Here is a 10,369-nt window from a genome sequence, read left to right on the forward strand (position 1 = left end):
CTTTTACGTAAACATGGATTGCTAGACTCGCATATAATCAGCGTCAGTCTGTGAACATTTGTGGCGGTGTATCACGGATCTTTGATAAATTGGAAGGTTTCCTTGAGGAGTATTCATTTATGTACCGGAGTCTTCTTATCTTATCGTATATCGTATATGTGTCTGTCATCAAGTATTGAGGAGATCATTATCACCCCGGAAAGGCTAATGTAGTAGCTGACGCATTAAGCCATAAGAGCCATGTCAATACATTAATGACAGGAGAAATACCCAAGGAGTTAGCAGAAAATCTTCGTGAACTATGTGTGGAAATAGTTCCAAGAGGCTATGTAGCAGCATTGGAGATTCAGTCAACTTTGATGGATAGAATCAGAGAAGCTCAAAGGATTGACAAGGAGATTGCCGCTATAAAGGAGAAACTTAGCAAAGGAAAAGCTAAAGGATTTCGTGAGGGTGAGCACGACACCCTATGGTTTGAAGACCGCGTTTACGTACCCAATGACCCAGAGATCAGGAAGTTGATTTTGCAAGAGGCACACGATTCACCGTATTCAATTCACCCAGGAAATACCAAGATGTATTTGGATTTGAAGGATATTTTCTGGTGGACCGGAATGAAGAAGGATATTGCGGAGTATGTAGCAGTTTGTGATGTATGTCAGAGAGTAAAGGCAGAGCATTAGAAACCAGCCGGATTGTTACAACCATTGCCGATACCCGAATGGAAGTGGGATAAGCTAGGCATGGATTTTATCATGGGATTGCCCAGGACTCGTTCAGGCTATGACTCGATTTGGGTTGTAGTTGATCGATTGACGAAAGTAGCTCATTTCATCCCAGTAAAGACCACTTACACCATGCTAAGTTGGCAAGATATACATGACAGGATCGTATGTCTGCATGGAGTTCCAAGGAAGTATCGTATCAGATAGAGGAAAACCCAGTTTACCTCAAAGTCTGGAAGCAGTTGCACGGAACTTTGGGTACCAGGCTGCTAGAATTCATTACAACTTTTCATCCACAGACAGATGGACAGACCGAGAGAGTTAATCAGATTTTGGAGGATATGCTGAGAGCTTGTGCGCTAGATTACGGATCTAGTTGGGACGATAATTTGCCATATGCAGAGTTCTCTTACAACAACAGTTACCAAACCAGTTTAAAGATGGCCCCTTTCGAAGCCTTGTACGGAAGGAGGTGCAGGACACCGTTGTCGTGGGACGAAGTTGGAGACCGCCAGTTGTTTGGACCTGACTTGATTAAAGAGTCTGAACAGAAGGTGAAGTTGATTCGCGATAGGCTCAAGGTAGCCCAGTCCAGACAGAAAAGTTATGCAGATTCTAAACGCAAGGAGACAGTTTACGAAGTCGGAGATAGAGCTTATCTTCGAGTATCTCCACTTCGGGGAACAAAGCGTTTTGGAGTTAAAGGAGTTAGCGCCACGATTTGTAGGACCATATCGAGTTTTGGAGCGTATGGGAGAAGTGGCCTACAAGTTGGAATTGCCCGAAGGATTGTCAGGAGTTCATGATGTGTTCCACGTTTCTCAGTTAAAGAAATGTCACGCGGAGATGGCTGACATACCGTTGAGAGACACAGTGCCCTTGGAAACTATTCAGTTGGATAACGATTTGACGTACGAGGAGAAACCAATTAAGATTCTCGAGTTTGCCAGTCGAGTCACTCGCAGCAAGGTTATCAAGTTTTGCAAGTTCAGTGGAGCCACCACACGGAGGATGAAGCCACCTGGGAGCGAGAGGAAGATTTGCTCAAGGACCACCCTCACCTATTTTCTAGCCAACCCGAATCTCGAGGGCGAGATTCATCTTAAGGGGGGTAGGTTTGTAACATCCCAAATTTTCAATTTGGAATGTTATACATTAGATCATCATTGCATATCATATTTATTTTGCATTTTGGTTGATCCTAGAAATTCTACGCAACTCAAGGACCCACGGAGAGAGTTGGGGATTTCGTTATTTTCATATTTGAGTTTTCTCAAATTTTGAGAATAGGATCATTTGATTTTATTTATTTTATCATCAATTATTTCTATTACAAAAATATGAGAGAGGGAATAAAATGACTTTCCCAAAATAAAGAAATATTGAGGATTTAATAATAAAATCAAATAAGATTTTATTTCGGAGTTTTTCGGTGTTTTATTTGAATTTAGGAAAAATGTGCGTTTTTCAAAATTGCATTTAGGTCCCAAATAAATGTTCACCTTGTGCGGCTTGATTTTAGAAGCCCGTGAAAATTTATTTCGGAATTTTTGGAGTCCGTTTAGTATTTCTTTTTATTTTTCTTCTGCGCGTAATAATATTAAAAAAAACGAACCGACCTAGGGCCGTGTCCGACTAGGACTCCCGGCCCGTTAGGCTATTTAAGCCGGGGGGGAGGCCCAGCCAGAGCTAACCCTAGCCCGAGCCGCCCCGCCCCGCCGCCCGCCCGCCGCCGCCCGCCCTCGCCCGCCGCCGCCGCACGCTCGCCGAGGTTCGCCGCCGCCTCGAAATCCGCGCCGTTTTTTTTATTTTTTTTCGAAAAACCGTTCGGTTTTTCCGTCGGTTTTTTTAGATTCGTTTTTTAAATAGATCGGTTTTTCCGGTTTATTTTAGCGAGCGTTCGTCGTTTTTTTCTTTTTCTCGGATTAAATCCGCGATTTTTCTGATCGCGATTCCTGATCCGATTTTCGTTTTAGTATAACTTTTCGCTCGTTTATCGGAATCAGGCGATTCAAGCGCCTATGGAGTTTCGTCTCGAAACCCTCTATCCGTTTAACCAACTTAAACAAGTTTTTGCTACTGTAAAATTCCCTAGATCCAGATTACTAGAACGAAGTTGTTTTCTTTCGCCGTTTGACTTTTTTGCTTCGTTCGATTTGATTCTTTTTGCCAACCGGAGTTCTTAAGTTGAACCTTCTGGTTAGATCTCTTATTTGAGTTTTACCTGTGCTTAGATGAGTACTTATTGTATGCTTTTGTTTGTCTGCGATAGAATACCCGGAGTGCGCCGCCTTGTTACTTCGAATCGCTAGGTTTCGGGATCATCAGCAAGGCAAGTAACACTTTGATCATACCTTTTACTACCCCAGTTTTATTGCATTAGATCAATCCTCACACATTGCATGTTAGGATCTAATTAAATTGTGGGATGGGAAGTAGATGAGGTAGTACCTATTACCTGTTTTATCAAACCTTTGGGAGTTACTTCTACGTTTGCTTATTATGCCATGCTATGCTAGTAGACGTGGATTGGGTGAGTGATATCCATGACAGATGTGAGTTTTGTTAATTAATGGTTTATCTAAGGTGGCAACTTAAACACACATCTGGGTGGATTGAGGCACCTGGGTATTCCAGGACTTGCCTGTTTTCTTTTGGACCGCCACCCAGGCTCAAAGGGATCATGAGACTATTCATACTAGAAACTTCCGTGTGCAGCCACAAGCTATTATGGGCTCTAGCATAGTTGACTAAGTTGTGCGAACTCTTACAGTGGTAGACTAGCAGATGTAGGGGATGTAGGTGGTACGGTCTACCCGATCGTAAGGTGCTAGCGCTTCTGAAAGACTATGTCTCGGTCATCCGTCTTCTCAAACACCCTGTAGTGCGAGAAACCAAACGGAGGCGATCGAGTCTTGTGGGGAAAAGTGCGCAAACCTCTGCAGAGTGTAATAAACTAATCATGGTTAGCCGTGTCCCCGGTTATGGACATCTTGAGTATCTAGTACCTGGATTATCATGTGAATCTCAACATGTTACTCTAAATTAATTTTGTTGGGTTTTGTTAATGATGATGCTTAATTGGGATTGAGAATGCTGTCAACCATTCTCAATGTTTAACAACTACCATGATAGTTAAATAAATTTATTCCTTTGCAGTAGGGAAAAATTGCTTTACGCAAAACTGTAACCATAGAGCTTTCCACCAGCCAAATATGCATATAGTATAGCTGTTTCATTCCATTACTCTCTAGTGTTACCTTGCCAGCATATTCCATGTGCTGACCCGTTTTCGGGCTGCAACGTTAATGTTGCAGACTTTTCAGACGACGATTAAGGAGTTTTAGGTCGTGGTTCTATACTCAGTGATGCCGTTGGAGTTGATGGACTCACTTATCTTCCAAGCCTTCCGCTGTTATCGTTATTAGATGGCCTTAAGCCATATTTATTGTAATAAGTTCTCTTTTGAGACACTCGATGTAATAAGTGTGTGATTGCTACTCTGTTATAAATCCTCCGAGTACTGTGTGGTGTCAGCATTACTAATCCAGGGATGACACCGGAGCATAGAGATCAGACTGTTTGAGGTCTGGTCGCTACAACCATGCCAAGTTTCAACATTTTCAGAGTTCATTTTGTAGTGATTTTCAATTTCACGGTCATTTAGCTCTCTAAACAAATTGGTAAATGACTGAAAAATAGCAAATGATGTTATAACATGTTGAAAATTGATGACTCGCTTTGAATGGTGCATACGGAACGCAAAAAAGTCCGGAGTTCAAATAAGTTTTAAAAAATGAAGTGCCCGTGTAACAGATGAGTTCTCGTCCGAAACCCTGATACTGCAAAAGAGATTGTCCAGTTTGTACACGAAGTGCGTCCAGTTTTTTCCGTAACCCTCTCTACTATTTTGCACATGCTATGTGGGTAAAATGATGATACCATGCCAAGTTTCAACATTTTCAGAGTTCATTTTGTAGTGATTTTCATTTTCACGGTCATTTAGCTCTCTAAACAAATCGGTAAATGACTGAAAATAGTAAATGATGTCAGGACATGTTGAAAATTGATGAGTTCGCTTTGAATGGTGCATATGGAACACAAAAAAATGTCTGGAGTTCAAATAAGTTTAAAAAAATGAAGTGCCCGTGTAACAGATGAGTTCTCGTCCGAAACCCTGATACTCCGAAAGAGGTTGTCCTGTTTGTACACGAAATGCGTCCAGTTTTTGCAGTAACCCTCTCTACTCTTATGCACTTGCTATGTGGGTGAAATGATGATACCATGCCAAGTTTCAACATTTTCAGAGTTCATTTTGTAGTGATTTTTAATTTCACGGTCATTTAGCTGGGGCGACCGGCGGGGGAGGACCGGTGCGGGGGGATTGAGGGGGAGACCGAGTGAGTGTGAGTGTGAGTGGAGAGAGAAGAGAGTGAGGGCATAAACATGTAAAAATATACATGAAAAATACATTGATTATCAATGATCTTTTTGTGTACAATCTGAATTGTCAATATGAGTCCTCAACGGTTTAGAAACCGGTGAAGACTCATATTGCGACCACAAATTCTACACATAGAGTTCAATGAAAATCAAGTGCTTGTGATAGTTTGAGTCTTTGAGAAGTAACATATTTAAGGTGGTAAAAATCCTGCTAGGGGAGCGAGGTGGGACTAAAAACAACCTGCCACAACCTCTTTACTACCGGTTCATGCCACGAAGTGGTACTAAAGGGGCTGGCCGGGCCCGAGCATGACAAAAGCCAGCCACTGCCTCTTTAGTACCGGTTCGTGGCACGAACCAACACTAAAGGTTCGCTATGAACTGGTACTAAAGATCTCCTCCCGCCTAGCCGTTGGAACCGGCACTAATGGACACATTAGTGCCGGCTCAAATTCAAACCGGGACTAATGTGTCTCACATTTGACCCTTTTTCTACTAGTGATATGATGTCTAAACTAAGCAATGCAAGACACCATATGCATGATATGAGAAATATAAACATTCCAAATTAGAGCATACACCTCAGGTGGGATATATGACTGATCAACTGTCTCTGAATCCTCCTCTGAGGAGCTACCTGTAACCATCGAGATATATGCTTCAACAAGTACCATTGCCTGCTCTAAAGACCTTGTTTTCACTCCAGATTTTTCCATAACCAGCTCAAATGGCTGATACACATGAAGAGTAGTTCAATATACATAGATTGTCGATGGATGGAATACGTAATGAAAAAAAAGGATGGCATGAGATAATTCACATATATGATGCTTGGCTACATGGTGGTGCATAATTCACATATATGATAACTGGATGAAAATCATGGCATTGCCTAATTCATATATCTGATATATAGAAAGCAAATAGGAGGCATTCACACAAAGCATGTCTAATCTAAGCAGATGGCATGGCAATGCAAGACACCATATGCATGATATGAGCAATATAATCCTACCAAGTTAGAGCATGCACCTCTGGGGGGGGATACGACTGGTCATGATCTGTCTCTGAATCCTCCTCTGAGGAGCTATCTGTAACCAGCAAGAAATCTGCATCGACAGGTAGCACTGACTACTCAGAAAACCTTGTTTTCACTCCAGATTTTCCCATGACCGACTCAAATGGCTGATGCATAGGAAGAGTAGATGTATGTATAAACATTGTTGACAAATGGAATACATTATGAAAAAATATGGCACAATACAATTCACATATACGATGACTGGCTAAACAGGATGACATTGCATGATTCACATATATGATGCCTGGCTAAAGAAGATGGCATTGCATAATTCCCATATACTCCCTCCGTTCCTAAATATTTGTCTTTTTAGAGATTTCAAATGGACTACCACATACGGATGTATATAGACATATTTTAGAGTGTAGATTCACTCATTTTTCTCTATATTTAGTCACTTGTTGAAATCTCTAAAAAGATAAATATTTAGGAATAGTGGGAGTATGATATAGAAACCAAATAGCTGGCATTCACATAAATCAAATCTAAACTAAGTTGATGACATACAAGATGTACAATGTAAGCAATGCGAGGCGCCATATGCATGATATGACCAACATCAACATGCCAGGTTAGAGCAAACACCTCAGGGGATAAATAGGAGCGGTCGTCTCCCTCTGAATCCCCCTCTGAACAGTTATCTTCCTTTGGAATACAATCTGGAATGGCAGGAGGGGGGGGGGCACTTCGCCCACCATGGAGCGGCGTCTGCATGACATTATATTCCCACGCAATGGTCTTCTCTTTTTCTCTACATGTTCAGTACGATTGTGTACAATAACTGACATGCATAATAAAAAAACATAGTTAGATTATGTAAGGCCTAAGGGGTGCATGCAGAAATCAAGATTGATGGTAGCAAACGAGTGGATAAATCCAAAACTAATGATAGCAGTTATATTATAGCTTCAGTTTAAAAAGATAGACGATTGATCATCTACTGTTTGTTGCCCACCCAACATGAACCACATAGAAGACCCCAGATGAACCAGATAGTAGAAATATACTATTTGTTACTGCCTCGATATGTGCCCCACAGGCATTTTAAAACTCAAGTTTGAACATTAGTTTGGACCCGACTCAGAGTCTAAGAGGTGAACAGGACGATAAAGTAGCAGGTAATAAAAACTGTTGTATAACGTAAGCAAACACGAAAGAGTGTGACCTATCTTCCGGAACTATGTAGTCCTCAGGTTCATCTGCTCAGTCGATGGTCAGTTGGCGTGGCTGCCGGCAACAGGGAAGATGATCTGAGGCGGTGAAAGAAAGTCTGCAGGGGGAATCTCTGCTGCAGTGAACGCTTCTGTCGATGGTGCACCTCAGGTGGGATGGATGACGGCACGGTAGGAGGAGGACATAACACACAAAGTTTTCTTTGACACCTATCTGAAAATGAAGTAAATTTGTAAGGGCTCCTTAGAATTGGAGGATTCTATAAACGCAGGGACAGGAAAAACATAGGAATAGGATAGGAATGCACATGCAAAAGAGAGCATTTGCAAACATAGGATTTCTGTCAACCTGGGTGTTTGGTTCACATGAATTGGAAGAACACGAGAATGGAGAAACATGGTCAAATTAAAGTCAAACCACATGAAAATGAAAAAAAATAAGAATCTTATTATGCCAGTAATGCAATTAGCCATGTTCTTCATGCATATTAATTTGAAAAGGACATCCAAGTGGATATTAAAATTCCTACATTTTTCCTTTAAAAGAGACGCCAAAGGGAAAACAATCCTCCAGTTTTGCTTTGCTCCATTCCTTCTAACCAAAAGCATATTAATTTGAAAAAGGCAATACAAACTGGATAAGGAACATATCTATTATTGGTTGAAAAAAGGATAGAAAGTGGCGGCTGGTGGACAAGTCAACAGAGTATGTCCAGGATTAGATTTGCTGCCCTCACATAGTAAAAGGTCTCCAGGATTAGATTTGCTGCCCTCACATAGTAAAAGGTCTCCAGGATTAGATTTGCTTCCCTAACAGAGTATGAACAAACTCGACATCACCACTTTATGCCTCCTTGTAGGTACATTGTGCTGATGCATCCACTGTCGCATGTCCATATACCAACCTTTTGTTGTTGTTAATGTAAGGGCGCATGTAAAATGAAGCGATCACACTGTTACCTTAAGGACATGTCTAACCAGCATTATTGTTAATCTAATGCCTCTAGTGATATGATGCAATTAAACTGTGTTACAAATGGTACTCCTGCTGTTTTCCCTAATATGATAAGTAAGTTTCTTCTTTATGCTACTGAGTGTCCTGGTGTCTGTCGGTGTCAAAACCGGCGGATCTTGGGTAGGGGGTCCCGAACTGTGCGTCTAAGGCGGATGGTAACAAGAGGCGGGGGACACAATGTTTACCCAGGTTCGGGCCCTCTCGATGGAGGTAATACCCTACTTCCTGCTTGATTGATCTTGATGATATGAGTATTAGAAGAGTTGATCTACCACGAGATCGGAGAGGCTAAACCCTAGAAGCTAGCCTATGGTATGATTGCCGTTGTCCTACGGACTAAACCCTCCAGTTTATATAGACACCAAAGGGGGCTAGGGTTACACAGAGTCGGTTACAAGGGAGGAGATCTACATGTACGAATTGCCAAGCTTGCCTTCCACGCAAAGGAGAGTCCCACCCAGACACGAGACGAAGTCTTCAATCTTGTATCTTCATAGTTGAACAGTCCGGCCAAGGGATATAGTTCGGCTGTCCGAGGACCCCCTAATCCAGGACTCCCTCAGTAGCCCCTGAACCAGGCTTCAATGACGAAGAGTCCGGCGTGCAGATTGTCTTCGACATTGCAAGGCGGGATCCTCCTCTGAATACTCCATAGAAGATTTTGAACACAAGGATAGTGTCTGGCTCTGCAAAACAAATTCTACATACCACCGTAGAGAGTATAATATTTCCACAAATCTAATCTGCTAACAACTTTTCATAACGTGACATCATGCCATGGCCCCGGTCATTATTCGAACCATTTTTCCCTGCCCGCCACTTCACGTGTTGCAAGGCGGTTTTATTGGCACGTCTTGTCGAAGCAGAGATCGTGTCCTCTTATCACGGGATTCTCATCAATATGGGTGTGGGTAACCCAATCGTGCTCGTTAGTACGACTCCTTGATTTTAGGCAAGTTCCAAATGGCCACGCGGAGGACGCTTGATATTCGCCCTCTTTATAAAGGGGCCAAAGCCTGTCCTTTTCTTCTTGCGCTCAATCCCTCCCTTCCCCCACCCCGAGTTCCAACACCCAAGGCTCAGGCGGAGCGCTTCAGACCTTCAATCATGTCCGGATCCAACCTTCAGGGCCGGTGGATGGTTTCCTCTGTCATAGAGGAGGACATCAAGAAGCTAAGGGAGGCAAGGTATCTGACCGCCAAAATCTCGCACAGGCTGCCTGCCCAAGGGCAGGTCATCCCCACTCCCGAACCCAACGAGTGTCGTATTTGTTTCCCACTTCCTCCGAGGGCTAGGCTTTAGTCTTGATCCCTTCGTCAGAGGGCTCATGTTCTATTACAGACTCGACTTCCACAATCTAGCTCCAGATTCCATCCTTCACATCTCGTCGTTTATCGTCGTATGTGAAGCCTTCCTCCGCATCACCCCACACTTCGGCTTATGGCTCAAGAACTTCAACGTGAAGCCGAAGATGATCGATGGGCGACATGCAGAATGCAGAGGTACCACAATAAGCAAAGGCGTCGATGCCCCATGGCCAAAGGGTTCTGTCGGTGTCAAAACCGGCGGATCTCGGGTAGGGGGTCCCGAACTGTGCGTCTAGGTCGGATGGTAATATGAGGCAGGGGACACGATGTTTTACCCAGGTTCGGGCCCTCTTGATGGAGGTAAAACCCTACGTCCTGCTTGATTAATATTGATGATATGGGTAGTACAAGAGTAGATCTACCACGAGATCAAGGAGGCTAAACCCTAGAAGCTAGCCTATGGTATGATTGTTGTTCCGTCCTACGGACTAAAACCCTCCGGTTTATATAGACACCGGAGAGGGCTAGGGTTACATAGAGTCGGTTACAATGGTAGGAGATCTACATATCTGTATCGCCAAGCTTGCCTTCCACGCCAAGGAAAGTCCCTTCCGGACACGGGATGA

Source organism: Triticum urartu, chromosome 3 (assembly GCF_003073215.2).
Source record: "Triticum urartu cultivar G1812 chromosome 3, Tu2.1, whole genome shotgun sequence".
Lineage (NCBI taxonomy): Eukaryota > Viridiplantae > Streptophyta > Magnoliopsida > Poales > Poaceae > Triticum > Triticum urartu.